The following is a 16,432-nucleotide window of genomic DNA, read 5'->3' as shown; positions in this document are numbered from 1 at the left end:
GGCTTGATAAGATCCCAAAACGGGTGAAAATCCTTAAGAAAATGTCAAGTTTTAGGTCTGTAAATGGCACACAAGCCACAGCAAACAAAAGGTTATGGCTGATCTCCAGCCATAGTCCTAACAAGCATATCACAACAGTCAGGGGGGGAGGAATTAAAATCCACATGCCATGCACATCTAAAAGCAAGCAAGCGTTCATCAGATTGCTGCTGTGGACTTTGGCTCTTTGTCCCATAAGGATTGCGTGAATCAATGTCGTAACCTTTTGTTGAAGCTGGAGTTGAGCTGAGGGCTTGATTTGGGACAAATGGGCGGAAACATGTGGAAAACAATGATATTTCTTAAAATCAGCTGACAAGTCATTCAATCAAATATGGCACATAGGAAAGTGCATCTTGAACAGGGATTCCTGACCAAAGATTTCATTTTAGACATGGTGTGTGGATAAAAAGAAGGTAACAAGTTAGTGTCTCTGGCGGGGCATCGAACCCGCAACCTTTGAATAGCTCCACAGCTGAGTCCAGAAGTCCAACACGCTATCCATTGCATCACAGAGCCAACCAGGGTGTTTTTTTTCAGGCTCTCCAAGATTCATGGATGCTCGAGTTCATTGGGCAGATGCTTTTCTGTTGCTACTAATCAAATTCCACCAAATGCAAACAACTATGGCAGGTGCTGATCCCACAAGCTGTCAACAGCGTCCACAGAATGCCTTGATTTCACCATGGAATTTGCCACAGATCCCTGTCTGACTTGCAAAGTTATTCAACTCTGGCTGTAAGAAAGGCAAGAAAGGGATAGCTTTCGCACCAACAGATGATTGTTGCAGTAGACACTGCTTGGATAGCACTGTAGCATGGAGACCTCAACATATACACACTGGAGTAAGCGCTAGATAACATATTAAATAAGGTATCTCCTCATCACCCATAGATTAAACGTTTTGTGGTATAAGGTCCTACAAATCCGAGACATCATGTTACCACACGAATGACGATTTGGCAGCAGCATTATTCTGTTGCGTTTCTGTGAATGAGCCTCATACACTTGATTTGATGCTTGCAAAGGTCCCCAACAGCTGAATAATCGCAACCACAGGTCAAATTATATGTCAGAAGAAGGCAGCCAAACCAATGCAAATGCAAGAAATTATCTGCTCTAGTCATCGTCCTAACAGACAAATGTTTAAAGGTGTGGTAAAAAGATATGCAGTCGCAATGTAGCTAATGACCGGATCATAATGTTGACAGCAGTTGTGCTAGGGATACACAAGATAGGACTCTAATCTTGGCTAATCAGAAAGCTTGTGCATTGTGTGACTTTAACCCATGAGCTGTTAACGGTCAGACATGAAGCAAAGATTTCATTTCCTCCACTGAAACCAGTCTGATCTGCATAGCAACAGAAGTGCCCCTCAAGAGGCATTGCTGGGATTTAAATGCTCCTGTTCACCTCTCCTGGGATCTCCTGTTTACTAGACGTCTCTGCACATGGTTGTGTTGTTGAGGCAAAGCACTGAGCTGAACTTCATTTTTACAGATACTGAAAAATTCTTTTGAGATGTTCCACCGCATGTTTGAATGCAGAAGTCAAGGAATCAGCTTCTGGATGATGATGGGGTATGAAAAGTTGTCTTGTTTATGATTTATAGGATTATTTCATCTTTCTCACTGTATTTTGCAGCATGTATGGTTGCAGAGGCTGCTCTCTAAACTGCTTTGCTGTTTTTCTAAGGTAAAACGTGAACGTGGTTCCTGTCTGAAGCCTAAAAATCCTGAACTTAAGCCAACCGATACACTTGCGTGTATTGGAAAGATCTAGCGCTTGCTTTGGGGAGGAGGTCAAGTCATGAAATCAGACGTGGCAAAAGTCTATTCAATCACGGGCCCACACTATGTAAGCACACGCGGTGTAGTCGTGGCCGAGTGGTTAAGGCGATGGACTAGAAATCCATTGGGGTCTCCCCGCGCAGGTTCGAATCCTGCCGATTACGTCTGTTATATTGCGCAAGAAAGACATGTTGCAACTCATTGTGTTGTGGCTGTGATTTGTAACAAATTTCCTCATGCCCTTAAGAGTTGGTGATTTGCTGAAGACATAATGGTGACATCCTGCCCCCTTTTCATCCTCAATAGCTGCTGCTTTGGTGGAGAAATCCTGTCACCCCTTCCCAACGTTGATCTGTCTTCCAATGACAAGCTGCCTCATAGACATCCGATCGGTAATCCGTGCAAGACGTGACCTTTCTAGAGACCGCCGTGTCAGGATGGCCGAGCGGTCTAAGGCGCTGCGTTCAGGTCGCAGTCTCCCCTGGAGGCGTGGGTTCGAATCCCACTTCTGACAAGAGCCCCTTCTCTTTGTTGCATTTAGGAAATCATGTATGGATCTGCATCAATAACCTTGACCTCTCACAGCATAGCTTTGCTTGCTAGCGAAGAAGTTGGCACTTTTCTTCATCAAGCGCTTGCTTCTTCAATTTTTTGGACGATGTAGACATGGTTGTGTTGTTGAGGCAAAGCCCGGAGCAGGGTGCCAAAATCCAGGCTACAGGTTCTGAGCTGAACTTCCTTTTCACGCATGCTGAAAAATTCTTTTGAGATGTCCCAGCACATGTTTGATTGGTGAAGTCAAGGAATCAGCTTCTATTTGACAATTGGGTATGAAAAGTTATCATTGTTCATGATACATAGGTTTATTTTATCTTTCTGTCTGTATTTTGCAGCATTGCCCATAGATGGTTGGAGAGGTTGCTCTCTAAACTGCTTTCCTGTTTTGCTAAGGTAAAACGTCTACTCTGGATCAGACAAAGACATCCACATCGGATCGTAGTAGCTTTCAGCAACTTATCACTGTATGCTTTCTTAGAAAATGGGCACAAGCGAGCTTTCAGTAATATAATTTTATGTATACATACACATATATTTATATATATTGAAGTGCAGTGTGTAGTGCAATCTTGGGCAATTGGGCCATGTACAATTTGCAATATAGCTAATGACCTACGGATACACAAGATCGGACTGTAAACTTGGCTAATCAGAAAGCTTGTGCATTGTGTGACCTTAACCCATTTAATGGTCAGACATAAAGCAAAGATTTCCTTTTTCCACAGAAACCAGTCTGACCTGCATAGCAACAGAGGTGCACAGTGAGAGGCACTGCTGGGATTCGAACCCAGGATCTCCTGTTTACTAGACAGGCACTTTAACCAACTAAGCCACAGCGCCACAACCAAACCTTAGCCTCTTGCATATACTCTCGCGTATCTGAGATGCTCCAGCACAGGAACTTGACTATCAAGCTAAGATTGTCTCCACTGGCATGCAGCATGATAGGACCATGAATGAAGTCCCACAGTGCTATACCATGCTTCACAGAGCACGCCAAAACTGCCAGTCATGGTGTTTCGACTCAGGTTGTTCCAAGTTCATTGCAGGCAAAGATCATGCCTGTTGCAGTAGATTTCAGGCTTGCAAAAATAAACAAATTTCAAACACACTGTATGTTATATATTTGCAACTGGCATACAGTTTACAGCAAAAAAAAAAATATATATATATATATATATATATATATATATATACTAGCTTATTGACAGCCATTGTCCTCATTTAAATGTAACCAAATGTCAACATCAGGCAAATGTTCCACGGCTACTCAGAAAATGATTCAATTCTTGCAAATCAAAATGCCAGTTTTCATTCACTTCTGTGGGAGGAATAGAGCTACCTTGCTTGACACCATGGACAGGTGTCTACCTCTGGAAAACACATGAAAACTGAGCAGAAATCCTGGCTGAAAGCAAGATACCCTGCCACAACCTGAGACCACAAGCACTTAAGCCTTGAGCTCCTCATGCAGTTGGACCCAGACCTTGTCTGGTGTACCAAGAGATGAAACTCACAACAGGCACTGCTGGGATTTGAACCCAGGATCTCCTGTTTACAAGACAGGTGCTTTCACCAGCTAAGCCACAGTGCCAATGGCCTGCGCGGCACCTTAGGCATGACCCAGCACTTTTAACCGAGACTCTCCTGGCCAAGACGTAATCTGATTGCAATGCTAATATTTCCTCCATCCGCATGCAAACCTCGCTGAGCTCGTAAGACGAGTACTCAACCAGCGATGCCATGCAAATGCTTTGATGTTTGTTTGCACATCCTAACTTTGATTTCGGCTTGATAAGATCCCAAAACGGGTGAAAATCCTTAAGAAAATGTCAAGTTTTAGATCTGTAAATGGCACACAAGCCACAGCAAACAAAAGGTTATGGCTGATCTCCAGCCATAGTCCTAACAAGCATATCACAACAGTCAGGGGGGGAGGAATTAAAATCCACATGCCATGCACATCTAAAAGCAAGCAAGCGTTCATCAGATTGCTGCTGTGGACTTTGGCTCTTTGTCCCATAAGGATTGCGTGAATCAATGTCGTAACCTTTTGTTGAAGCTGGAGTTGAGCTGAGGGCTTGATTTGGGACAAATGGGCGGAAACATGTGGAAAACAATGATATTTCTTAAAATCAGCTGACAAGTCATTCAATCAAATATGGCACATAGGAAAGTGCATCTTGAACAGGGATTCCTGACCAAAGATTTCATTTTAGACATGGTGTGTGGATAAAAAGAAGGTAACAAGTTAGTGTCTCTGGCGGGGCATCGAACCCGCAACCTTTGAATAGCTCCACAGCTGAGTCCAGAAGTCCAACACGCTATCCATTGCATCACAGAGCCAACCAGGGTGTTTTTTTTCAGGCTCTCCAAGATTCATGGATGCTCGAGTTCATTGGGCAGATGCTTTTCTGTTGCTACTAATCAAATTCCACCAAATGCAAACAACTATGGCAGGTGCTGATCCCACAAGCTGTCAACAGCGTCCACAGAATGCCTTGATTTCACCATGGAATTTGCCACAGATCCCTGTCTGACTTGCAAAGTTATTCAACTCTGGCTGTAAGAAAGGCAAGAAAGGGATAGCTTTCGCACCAACAGATGATTGTTGCAGTAGACACTGCTTGGATAGCACTGTAGCATGGAGACCTCAACATATACACACTGGAGTAAGCGCTAGATAACATATTAAATAAGGTATCTCCTCATCACCCATAGATTAAACGTTTTGTGGTATAAGGTCCTACAAATCCGAGACATCATGTTACCACACGAATGACGATTTGGCAGCAGCATTATTCTGTTGCGTTTCTGTGAATGAGCCTCATACACTTGATTTGATGCTTGCAAAGGTCCCCAACAGCTGAATAATCGCAACCACAGGTCAAATTATATGTCAGAAGAAGGCAGCCAAACCAATGCAAATGCAAGAAATTATCTGCTCTAGTCATCGTCCTAACAGACAAATGTTTAAAGGTGTGGTAAAAAGATATGCAGTCGCAATGTAGCTAATGACCGGATCATAATGTTGACAGCAGTTGTGCTAAGGATACACAAGATAGGACTCTAATCTTGGCTAATCAGAAAGCTTGTGCATTGTGTGACTTTAACCCATGAGCTGTTAACGGTCAGACATGAAGCAAAGATTTCATTTCCTCCACTGAAACCAGTCTGATCTGCATAGCAACAGAAGTGCCCCTCAAGAGGCATTGCTGGGATTTAAATGCTCCTGTTCACCTCTCCTGGGATCTCCTGTTTACTAGACGTCTCTGCACATGGTTGTGTTGTTGAGGCAAAGCACTGAGCTGAACTTCATTTTTACAGATACTGAAAAATTCTTTTGAGATGTTCCACCGCATGTTTGAATGCAGAAGTCAAGGAATCAGCTTCTGGATGATGATGGGGTATGAAAAGTTGTCTTGTTTATGATTTATAGGATTATTTCATCTTTCTCACTGTATTTTGCAGCATGTATGGTTGCAGAGGCTGCTCTCTAAACTGCTTTGCTGTTTTTCTAAGGTAAAACGTGAACGTGGTTCCTGTCTGAAGCCTAAAAATCCTGAACTTAAGCCAACCGATACACTTGCGTGTATTGGAAAGATCTAGCGCTTGCTTTGGGGAGGAGGTCAAGTCATGAAATCAGACGTGGCAAAAGTCTATTCAATCACGGGCCCACACTATGTAAGCACACGCGGTGTAGTCGTGGCCGAGTGGTTAAGGCGATGGACTAGAAATCCATTGGGGTCTCCCCGCGCAGGTTCGAATCCTGCCGATTACGTCTGTTATATTGCACAAGAAAGACATGTTGCAACTCATTGTGTTGTGGCTGTGATTTGTAACAAATTTCCTCATGCCCTTAAGAGTTGGTGCTTTGTTAAAGACATAATGGTGACATCCTGCCCCCTTTCCATCCTCAATAGCTGCTGCTTTGGTGGAGAAATCCTGTCACCCCTTCCCAACGTTGATCTGTCTTCCAATGACAAGCTGCCTCATAGACATCCGATCGGTAATCCGTGCAAGACGTGACCTTTCTAGAGACTGCCGTGTCAGGATGGCCGAGCGGTCTAAGGCGCTGCGTTCAGGTCGCAGTCTCCCCTGGAGGTGTGGGTTCGAATCCCACTTCTGACAAGAGCCCCTGTCTTTGTTGCATTTAGGAAATCGTGTATGGATTTGGATCAATAACCTTGACCTCTCACAGCATAGCTTTGCTTGCTAGCGAAGAAGTTGGCACTTTTCTTCATCAAGCGCTTGTGTCTTTGTTTTTTGGGACGATGTAGACATGGTTGTGTTGTTGAGGCAAAGCCCGGAGCAGGGTGCCGAAATGAAGGCTACAGGTTCTGAGCTGAACTTCCTTTTCACGGATGCTGAAAAATTCTTTTGAGATGTCCCAGCACATGTTTGATTGGTGAAGTCAAGGAATCAGCTTCTATTTGACAATTGGGTATGAAAACTTGTCATTGTTCATGATTCATAGGTTCATTTCATCTTTCTGTCTGTATTTTGCAGCATTGCCCATAGATGGTTGGAGAGGTTGCTCTCTAAACTGCTTTCCTGTTTTGCTAAGGTAAAACGTCTACTCTGGATCAGACAAAGACATCCACATCGGATCGTAGTAGCTTTCAGCAACTTATCACTGTATGCTTTCTTAGAAAATGGGCACAAGCGAGCTTTCAGTAATGTAATTTTATGTATACATACACATATATTTATATATATTGAAGTGCAGTGTGTAGTGCAATCTTGGGCAATTGGGCCATGTACAATTTGCAATATAGCTAATGACCTACGGATACACAAGATCGGACTGTAAACTTGGCTAATCAGAAAGCTTGTGCATTGTGTGACCTTAACCCATTTAATGGTCAGACATAAAGCAAAGATTTCCTTTTTCCACAGAAACCAGTCTGACCTGCATAGCAACAGAGGTGCACAGTGAGAGGCACTGCTGGGATTCGAACCCAGGATCTTTTGTTTACTAGACAGGCACTTTAACCAACTAAGCCACAGCGCCACAACCAAACCTTAGCCTCTTGCATATACTCTCGCGTATCTGAGATGCTCCAGCACAGGAACTTGACTATCAAGCTAAGATTGTCTCCACTGGCATGCAGCATGATAGGACCATGAATGAAGTCCCACAGTGCTATACCATGCTTCACAGAGCACGCCAAAACTGCCAGTCATGGTGTTTCGACTCAGGTTGTTCCAAGTTCATTGCAGGCAAAGATCATGCCTGTTGCAGTAGATTTCAGGCTTGCAAAAATAAACAAATTTCAAACACACTGTATGTTATATATTTGCAACTGGCATACAGTTTACAGCAAAAAAAAAAAAAAAAAAAAAAAAAATATATATATATATATATATATATATATATACTAGCTTATTGACAGCCATTGTCCTCATTTAAATGTAACCAAATGTCAACATCAGGCAAATGTTCCACGGCTACTCAGAAAATGATTCAATTCTTGCAAATCAAAATGCCAGTTTTCATTCACTTCTGTGGGAGGAATAGAGCTACCTTGCTTGACACCATGGACAGGTGTCTACCTCTGGAAAACACATGAAAACTGAGCAGAAATCCTGGCTGAAAGCAAGATACCCTGCCACAACCTGAGACCACAAGCACTTAAGCCATGAGTTCCTCATGCAGTTGGACCCACACCTTGTCTGGTGTACCAAGAGATGAAACTCACAACAGGCACTGCTGGGATTTGAACCCAGGATCTCCTGTTTACAAGACAGGTGCTTTCACCAGCTAAGCCACAGTGCCAATGGCCTGCGCGGCACCTTAGGCATGACCCAGCACTTTTAACCGAGACTCTCCTGGCCAAGACGTAATCTGATTGCAATGCTAATATTTCCTCCATCCGCATGCAAACCTCGCTGAGCTCGTAAGACGAGTACTCAACCAGCGATGCCATGCAAATGCTTTGATGTTTGTTTGCACATCCTAACTTTGATTTCGGCTTGATAAGATCCCAAAACGGGTGAAAATCCTTAAGAAAATGTCAAGTTTTAGATCTGTAAATGGCACACAAGCCACAGCAAACAAAAGGTTATGGCTGATCTCCAGCCATAGTCCTAACAAGCATATCACAACAGTCAGGGGGGAGGAATTAAAATCCACATGCCATGCACATCTAAAAGCAAGCAAGCGTTCATCAGATTGCTGCTGTGGACTTTGGCTCTTTGTCCCATAAGGATTGCGTGAATCAATGTCGTAACCTTTTGTTGAAGCTGGAGTTGAGCTGAGGGCTTGATTTGGGACAAATGGGCGGAAACATGTGGAAAACAATGATATTTCTTAAAATCAGCTGACAAGTCATTCAATCAAATATGGCACATAGGAAAGTGCATCTTGAACAGGGATTCCTGACCAAAGATTTCATTTTAGACATGGTGTGTGGATAAAAAGAAGGTAACAAGTTAGTGTCTCTGGCGGGGCATCGAACCCGCAACCTTTGAATAGCTCCACAGCTGAGTCCAGAAGTCCAACACGCTATCCATTGCATCACAGAGCCAACCAGGGTGTTTTTTTTCAGGCTCTCCAAGATTTATGGATGCTCGAGTTCATTGGGCAGATGCTTTTCTGTTGCTACTAATCAAATTCCACCAAATGCAAACAACTATGGCAGGTGCTGATCCCACAAGCTGTCAACAGCGTCCACAGAATGCCTTGATTTCACCATGGAATTTGCCACAGATCCCTGTCTGACTTGCAAAGTTATTCAACTCTGGCTGTAAGAAAGGCAAGAAAGGGATAGCTTTCGCACCAACAGATGATTGTTGCAGTAGACACTGCTTGGATAGCACTGTAGCATGGAGACCTCAACATATACACACTGGAGTAAGCGCTAGATAACATATTAAATAAGGTATCTCCTCATCACCCATAGATTAAACGTTTTGTGGTATAAGGTCCTACAAATCCGAGACATCATGTTACCACACGAATGACGATTTGGCAGCAGCATTATTCTGTTGCGTTTCTGTGAATGAGCCTCATACACTTGATTTGATGCTTGCAAAGGTCCCCAACAGCTGAATAATCGCAACCACAGGTCAAATTATATGTCAGAAGAAGGCAGCCAAACCAATGCAAATGCAAGAAATTATCTGCTCTAGTCATCGTCCTAACAGACAAATGTTTAAAGGTGTGGTAAAAAGATATGCAGTCGCAATGTAGCTAATGACCGGATCATAATGTTGACAGCAGTTGTGCTAGGGATACACAAGATAGGACTCTAATCTTGGCTAATCAGAAAGCTTGTGCATTGTGTGACTTTAACCCATGAGCTGTTAACGGTCAGACATGAAGCAAAGATTTCATTTCCTCCACTGAAACCAGTCTGATCTGCATAGCAACAGAAGTGCCCCTCAAGAGGCATTGCTGGGATTTAAATGCTCCTGTTCACCTCTCCTGGGATCTCCTGTTTACTAGACGTCTCTGCACATGGTTGTGTTGTTGAGGCAAAGCACTGAGCTGAACTTCATTTTCACAGATACTGAAAAATTCTTTTGAGATGTTCCACCGCATGTTTGAATGCAGAAGTCAAGGAATCAGCTTCTGGATGATGATGGGGTATGAAAAGTTGTCTTGTTTATGATTTATAGGATTATTTCATCTTTCTCACTGTATTTTGCAGCATGTATGGTTGCAGAGGCTGCTCTCTAAACTGCTTTGCTGTTTTTCTAAGGTAAAACGTGAACGTGGTTCCTGTCTGAAGCCTAAAAATCCTGAACTTAAGCCAACCGATACACTTGCGTGTATTGGAAAGATCTAGCGCTTGCTTTGGGGAGGAGGTCAAGTCATGAAATCAGACGTGGCAAAAGTCTATTCAATCACGGGCCCACACTATGTAAGCACACGCGGTGTAGTCGTGGCCGAGTGGTTAAGGCGATGGACTAGAAATCCATTGGGGTCTCCCCGCGCAGGTTCGAATCCTGCCGATTACGTCTGTTATATTGCGCAAGAAAGACATGTTGCAACTCATTGTGTTGTGGCTGTGATTTGTAACAAATTTCCTCATGCCCTTAAGAGTTGGTGATTTGCTGAAGACATAATGGTGACATCCTGCCCCCTTTTCATCCTCAATAGCTGCTGCTTTGGTGGAGAAATCCTGTCACCCCTTCCCAACGTTGATCTGTCTTCCAATGACAAGCTGCCTCATAGACATCCGATCGGTAATCCGTGCAAGACGTGACCTTTCTAGAGACTGCCGTGTCAGGATGGCCGAGCGGTCTAAGGTGCTGTGTTCAGGTCGCAGTCTCCCCTGGAGGCGTGGGTTCGAATCCCACTTCTGACAAGAGCCCCTTCTCTTTGTTGCATTTAGGAAATCATGTATGGATCTGCATCAATAACCTTGACCTCTCACAGCATAGCTTTGCTTGCTAGCGAAGAAGTTGGCACTTTTCTTCATCAAGCGCTTGCTTCTTCAATTTTTTGGACGATGTAGACATGGTTGTGTTGTTGAGGCAAAGCCCGGAGCAGGGTGCCAAAATCAAGGCTACAGGTTCTGAGCTGAACTTCCTTTTCACGCATGCTGAAAAATTCTTTTGAGATGTCCCAGCACATGTTTGATTGGTGAAGTCAAGGAATCAGCTTCTATTTGACAATTGGGTATGAAAAGTTATCATTGTTCATGATACATAGGTTTATTTTATCTTTCTGTCTGTATTTTGCAGCATTGCCCATAGATGGTTGGAGAGGTTGCTCTCTAAACTGCTTTCCTGTTTTGCTAAGGTAAAACGTCTACTCTGGATCAGACAAAGACATCCACATCGGATCGTAGTAGCTTTCAGCAACTTATCACTGTATGCTTTCTTAGAAAATGGGCACAAGCGAGCTTTCAGTAATGTAATTTTATGTATACATACACATATATTTATATATATTGAAGTGCAGTGTGTAGTGCAATCTTGGGCAATTGGGCCATGTACAATTTGCAATATAGCTAATGACCTACGGATACACAAGATCGGACTGTAAACTTGGCTAATCAGAAAGCTTGTGCATTGTGTGACCTTAACCCATTTAATGGTCAGACATAAAGCAAAGATTTCCTTTTTCCACAGAAACCAGTCTGACCTGCATAGCAACAGAGGTGCACAGTGAGAGGCACTGCTGGGATTCGAACCCAGGATCTCCTGTTTACTAGACAGGCACTTTAACCAACTAAGCCACAGCACCACAACCAAACCTTAGCCTCTTGCATATACTCTCGCGTATCTGAGATGCTCCAGCACAGGAACTTGACTATCAAGCTAAGATTGTCTCCACTGGCATGCAGCATGATAGGACCATGAATGAAGTCCCACAGTGCTATACCATGCTTCACAGAGCACGCCAAAACTGCCAGTCATGGTGTTTCGACTCAGGTTGTTCCAAGTTCATTGCAGGCAAAGATCATGCCTGTTGCAGTAGATTTCAGGCTTGCAAAAATAAACAAATTTCAAACACACTGTATGTTATATATTTGCAACTGGCATACAGTTTACAGCAAAAAAAAAAAAAAAAAATATATATATATATATATATATATATATATATATATATACTAGCTTATTGACAGCCATTGTCCTCATTTAAATGTAACCAAATGTCAACATCAGGCAAATGTTCCACGGCTACTCAGAAAATGATTCAATTCTTGCAAATCAAAATGCCAGTTTTCATTCACTTCTGTGGGAGGAATAGAGCTACCTTGCTTGACACCATGGACAGGTGTCTACCTCTGGAAAACACATGAAAACTGAGCAGAAATCCTGGCTGAAAGCAAGATACCCTGCCACAACCTGAGACCACAAGCACTTAAGCCTTGAGTTCCTCATGCAGTTGGACCCAGACCTTGTCTGGTGTACCAAGAGATGAAACTCACAACAGGCACTGCTGGGATTTGAACCCAGGATCTCCTGTTTACAAGACAGGTGCTTTCACCAGCTAAGCCACAGTGCCAATGGCCTGCGCGGCACCTTAGGCATGACCCAGCACTTTTAACCGAGACTCTCCTGGCCAAGACGTAATCTGATTGCAATGCTAATATTTCCTCCATCCGCATGCAAACCTCGCTGAGCTCGTAAGACGAGTACTCAACCAGCGATGCCATGCAAATGCTTTGATGTTTGTTTGCACATCCTAACTTTGATTTCGGCTTGATAAGATCCCAAAACGGGTGAAAATCCTTAAGAAAATGTCAAGTTTTAGATCTGTAAATGGCACACAAGCCACAGCAAACAAAAGGTTATGGCTGATCTCCAGCCATAGTCCTAACAAGCATATCACAACAGTCAGGGGGGAGGAATTAAAATCCACATGCCATGCACATCTAAAAGCAAGCAAGCGTTCATCAGATTGCTGCTGTGGACTTTGGCTCTTTGTCCCATAAGGATTGCGTGAATCAATGTCGTAACCTTTTGTTGAAGCTGGAGTTGAGCTGAGGGCTTGATTTGGGACAAATGGGCGGAAACATGTGGAAAACAATGATATTTCTTAAAATCAGCTGACAAGTCATTCAATCAAATATGGCACATAGGAAAGTGCATCTTGAACAGGGATTCCTGACCAAAGATTTCATTTTAGACATGGTGTGTGGATAAAAAGAAGGTAACAAGTTAGTGTCTCTGGCGGGGCATCGAACCCGCAACCTTTGAATAGCTCCACAGCTGAGTCCAGAAGTCCAACACGCTATCCATTGCATCACAGAGCCAACCAGGGTGTTTTTTTTCAGGCTCTCCAAGATTCATGGATGCTCGAGTTCATTGGGCAGATGCTTTTCTGTTGCTACTAATCAAATTCCACCAAATGCAAACAACTATGGCAGGTGCTGATCCCACAAGCTGTCAACAGCGTCCACAGAATGCCTTGATTTCACCATGGAATTTGCCACAGATCCCTGTCTGACTTGCAAAGTTATTCAACTCTGGCTGTAAGAAAGGCAAGAAAGGGATAGCTTTCGCACCAACAGATGATTGTTGCAGTAGACACTGCTTGGATAGCACTGTAGCATGGAGACCTCAACATATACACACTGGAGTAAGCGCTAGATAACATATTAAATAAGGTATCTCCTCATCACCCATAGATTAAACGTTTTGTGGTATAAGGTCCTACAAATCCGAGACATCATGTTACCACACGAATGACGATTTGGCAGCAGCATTATTCTGTTGCGTTTCTGTGAATGAGCCTCATACACTTGATTTGATGCTTGCAAAGGTCCCCAACAGCTGAATAATCGCAACCACAGGTCAAATTATATGTCAGAAGAAGGCAGCCAAACCAATGCACATGCAAGAAATTATCTGCTCTAGTCATCGTCCTAACAGACAAATGTTTAAAGGTGTGGTAAAAAGATATGCAGTCGCAATGTAGCTAATGACCGGATCATAATGTTGACAGCAGTTGTGCTAGGGATACACAAGATAGGACTCTAATCTTGGCTAATCAGAAAGCTTGTGCATTGTGTGACTTTAACCCATGAGCTGTTAACGGTCAGACATGAAGCAAAGATTTCATTTCCTCCACTGAAACCAGTCTGATCTGCATAGCAACAGAAGTGCCCCTCAAGAGGCATTGCTGGGATTTAAATGCTCCTGTTCACCTCTCCTGGGATCTCCTGTTTACTAGACGTCTCTGCACATGGTTGTGTTGTTGAGGCAAAGCACTGAGCTGAACTTCATTTTCACAGATACTGAAAAATTCTTTTGAGATGTTCCACCGCATGTTTGAATGCAGAAGTCAAGGAATCAGCTTCTGGATGATGATGGGGTATGAAAAGTTGTCTTGTTTATGATTTATAGGATTATTTCATCTTTCTCACTGTATTTTGCAGCATGTATGGTTGCAGAGGCTGCTCTCTAAACTGCTTTGCTGTTTTTCTAAGGTAAAACGTGAACGTGGTTCCTGTCTGAAGCCTAAAAATCCTGAACTTAAGCCAACCGATACACTTGCGTGTATTGGAAAGATCTAGCGCTTGCTTTGGGGAGGAGGTCAAGTCATGAAATCAGACGTGGCAAAAGTCTATTCAATCACGGGCCCACACTATGTAAGCACACGCGGTGTAGTCGTGGCCGAGTGGTTAAGGCGATGGACTAGAAATCCATTGGGCTCTCCCGGCGCAGGTTCGAATCCTGCCGATTACGTCTGTTATATTGCGCAAGAAAGACATGTTGCAACTCATTGTGTTGTGGCTGTGATTTGTAACAAATTTCCTCATGCCCTTAAGAGTTGGTGATTTGCTGAAGACATAATGGTGACATCCTGCCCCCTTTTCATCCTCAATAGCTGCTGCTTTGGTGGAGAAATCCTGTCACCCCTTCCCAACGTTGATCTGTCTTCCAATGACAAGCTGCCTCATAGACATCCGATCGGTAATCCGTGCAAGACGTGACCTTTCTAGAGACCGCCGTGTCAGGATGGCCGAGCGGTCTAAGGCGCTGCGTTCAGGTCGCAGTCTCCCCTGGAGGCGTGGGTTCGAATCCCACTTCTGACAAGAGCCCCTTCTCTTTGTTGCATTTAGGAAATCATGTATGGATCTGCATCAATAACCTTGACCTCTCACAGCATAGCTTTGCTTGCTAGCGAAGAAGTTGGCACTTTTCTTCATCAAGCGCTTGCTTCTTCAATTTTTTGGACGATGTAGACATGGTTGTGTTGTTGAGGCAAAGCCCGGAGCAGGGTGCCAAAATCAAGGCTACAGGTTCTGAGCTGAACTTCCTTTTCACGCATGCTGAAAAATTCTTTTGAGATGTCCCAGCACATGTTTGATTGGTGAAGTCAAGGAATCAGCTTCTATTTGACAATTGGGTATGAAAAGTTATCATTGTTCATGATACATAGGTTCATTTCATCTTTCTGTCTGTATTTTGCAGCATTGCCCATAGATGGTTGGAGAGGTTGCTCTCTAAACTGCTTTCCTGTTTTGCTAAGGTAAAACGTCTACTCTGGATCAGACAAAGACATCCACATCGGATCGTAGTAGCTTTCAGCAACTTATCACTGTATGCTTTCTTAGAAAATGGGCACAAGCGAGCTTTCAGTAATGTAATTTTATGTATACATACACATATATTTATATATATTGAAGTGCAGTGTGTAGTGCAATCTTGGGCAATTGGGCCATGTACAATTTGCAATATAGCCAATGACCTACGGATACACAAGATCGGACTGTAAACTTGGCTAATCAGAAAGCTTGTGCATTGTGTGACCTTAACCCATTTAATGGTCAGACATAAAGCAAAGATTTCCTTTTTCCACAGAAACCAGTCTGTCCTGCATAGCAACAGAGGTGCACAGTGAGAGGCACTGCTGGGATTCGAACCCAGGATCTCCTGTTTACTAGACAGGCACTTTAACCAACTAAGCCACAGCGCCACAACCAAACCTTAGCCTCTTGCATATACTCTCGCGTATCTGAGATGCTCCAGCACAGGAACTTGACTATCAAGCTAAGATTGTCTCCACTGGCATGCAGCATGATAGGACCATGAATGAAGTCCCACAGTGCTATACCATGCTTCACAGAGCACGCCAAAACTGCCAGTCATGGTGTTTCGACTCAGGTTGTTCCAAGTTCATTGCAGGCAAAGATCATGCCTGTTGCAGTAGATTTCAGGCTTGCAAAAATAAACAAATTTCAAACACACTGTATGTTATATATTTGCAACTGGCATACAGTTTACAGCAAAAAAAAAAAAAAAAAAAAAAAAATATATATATATATATATATATATACTAGCTTATTGACAGCCATTGTCCTCATTTAAATGTAACCAAATGTCAACATCAGGCAAATGTTCCACGGCTACTCAGAAAATGATTCAATTCTTGCAAATCAAAATGCCAGTTTTCATTCACTTCTGTGGGAGGAATAGAGCTACCTTGCTTGACACCATGGACAGGTGTCTACCTCTGGAAAACACATGAAAACTGAGCAGAAATCCTGGCTGAAAGGAAGATACCCTGCCACAACCTGAGACCACAAGCACTTAAGCCTTGAGTTCCTCATGCAGTTGAACCCAGACCTTGTCTGGTG

At 43.3% G+C, this 16,432-nt stretch overlaps 1 protein-coding gene and 13 non-coding genes across 14 annotated transcripts in view; 9 read left to right on the top strand and 5 right to left on the bottom strand.

Moving 5' to 3' along the window:
* LOC128524461 (nuclear factor 7, brain-like) overlaps window positions 1–16,432 on the top strand; it is a 561,325-nt gene that overhangs the window by 139,718 nt on the left and 405,175 nt on the right. The window lies entirely within an intron of this gene.
* Window positions 1,912–1,993, top strand: trnas-aga (transfer RNA serine (anticodon AGA)). The gene has a single exon. It is a non-coding gene; the product is annotated as a tRNA-Ser (tRNA).
* Window positions 2,261–2,343, top strand: trnal-cag (transfer RNA leucine (anticodon CAG)). Its single transcript has one exon. It is a non-coding gene; the product is annotated as a tRNA-Leu (tRNA).
* Window positions 3,154–3,227, bottom strand: trnat-agu (transfer RNA threonine (anticodon AGU)). The gene has a single exon. It is a non-coding gene; the product is annotated as a tRNA-Thr (tRNA).
* On the bottom strand, window positions 3,908–3,981 carry trnat-ugu (transfer RNA threonine (anticodon UGU)). The gene has a single exon. It is a non-coding gene; the product is annotated as a tRNA-Thr (tRNA).
* trnas-aga (transfer RNA serine (anticodon AGA)) lies at window positions 6,087–6,168 on the top strand. Its single transcript has one exon. It is a non-coding gene; the product is annotated as a tRNA-Ser (tRNA).
* trnal-cag (transfer RNA leucine (anticodon CAG)) lies at window positions 6,436–6,518 on the top strand. Its single transcript has one exon. It is a non-coding gene; the product is annotated as a tRNA-Leu (tRNA).
* Window positions 8,093–8,166, bottom strand: trnat-ugu (transfer RNA threonine (anticodon UGU)). The gene has a single exon. It is a non-coding gene; the product is annotated as a tRNA-Thr (tRNA).
* trnas-aga (transfer RNA serine (anticodon AGA)) lies at window positions 10,271–10,352 on the top strand. Its single transcript has one exon. It is a non-coding gene; the product is annotated as a tRNA-Ser (tRNA).
* trnal-cag (transfer RNA leucine (anticodon CAG)) lies at window positions 10,620–10,702 on the top strand. The gene has a single exon. It is a non-coding gene; the product is annotated as a tRNA-Leu (tRNA).
* On the bottom strand, window positions 12,278–12,351 carry trnat-ugu (transfer RNA threonine (anticodon UGU)). The gene has a single exon. It is a non-coding gene; the product is annotated as a tRNA-Thr (tRNA).
* Window positions 14,456–14,537, top strand: trnas-aga (transfer RNA serine (anticodon AGA)). The gene has a single exon. It is a non-coding gene; the product is annotated as a tRNA-Ser (tRNA).
* On the top strand, window positions 14,805–14,887 carry trnal-cag (transfer RNA leucine (anticodon CAG)). Its single transcript has one exon. It is a non-coding gene; the product is annotated as a tRNA-Leu (tRNA).
* Window positions 15,698–15,771, bottom strand: trnat-agu (transfer RNA threonine (anticodon AGU)). The gene has a single exon. It is a non-coding gene; the product is annotated as a tRNA-Thr (tRNA).

This window comes from Clarias gariepinus, chromosome 5 (genome assembly GCF_024256425.1).
Source record: "Clarias gariepinus isolate MV-2021 ecotype Netherlands chromosome 5, CGAR_prim_01v2, whole genome shotgun sequence".
Lineage (NCBI taxonomy): Eukaryota > Metazoa > Chordata > Actinopteri > Siluriformes > Clariidae > Clarias > Clarias gariepinus.
The sequence above is the reverse complement of the archived record's forward strand: the minus strand, read 5'-3'. Positions and strand labels throughout refer to the sequence as shown.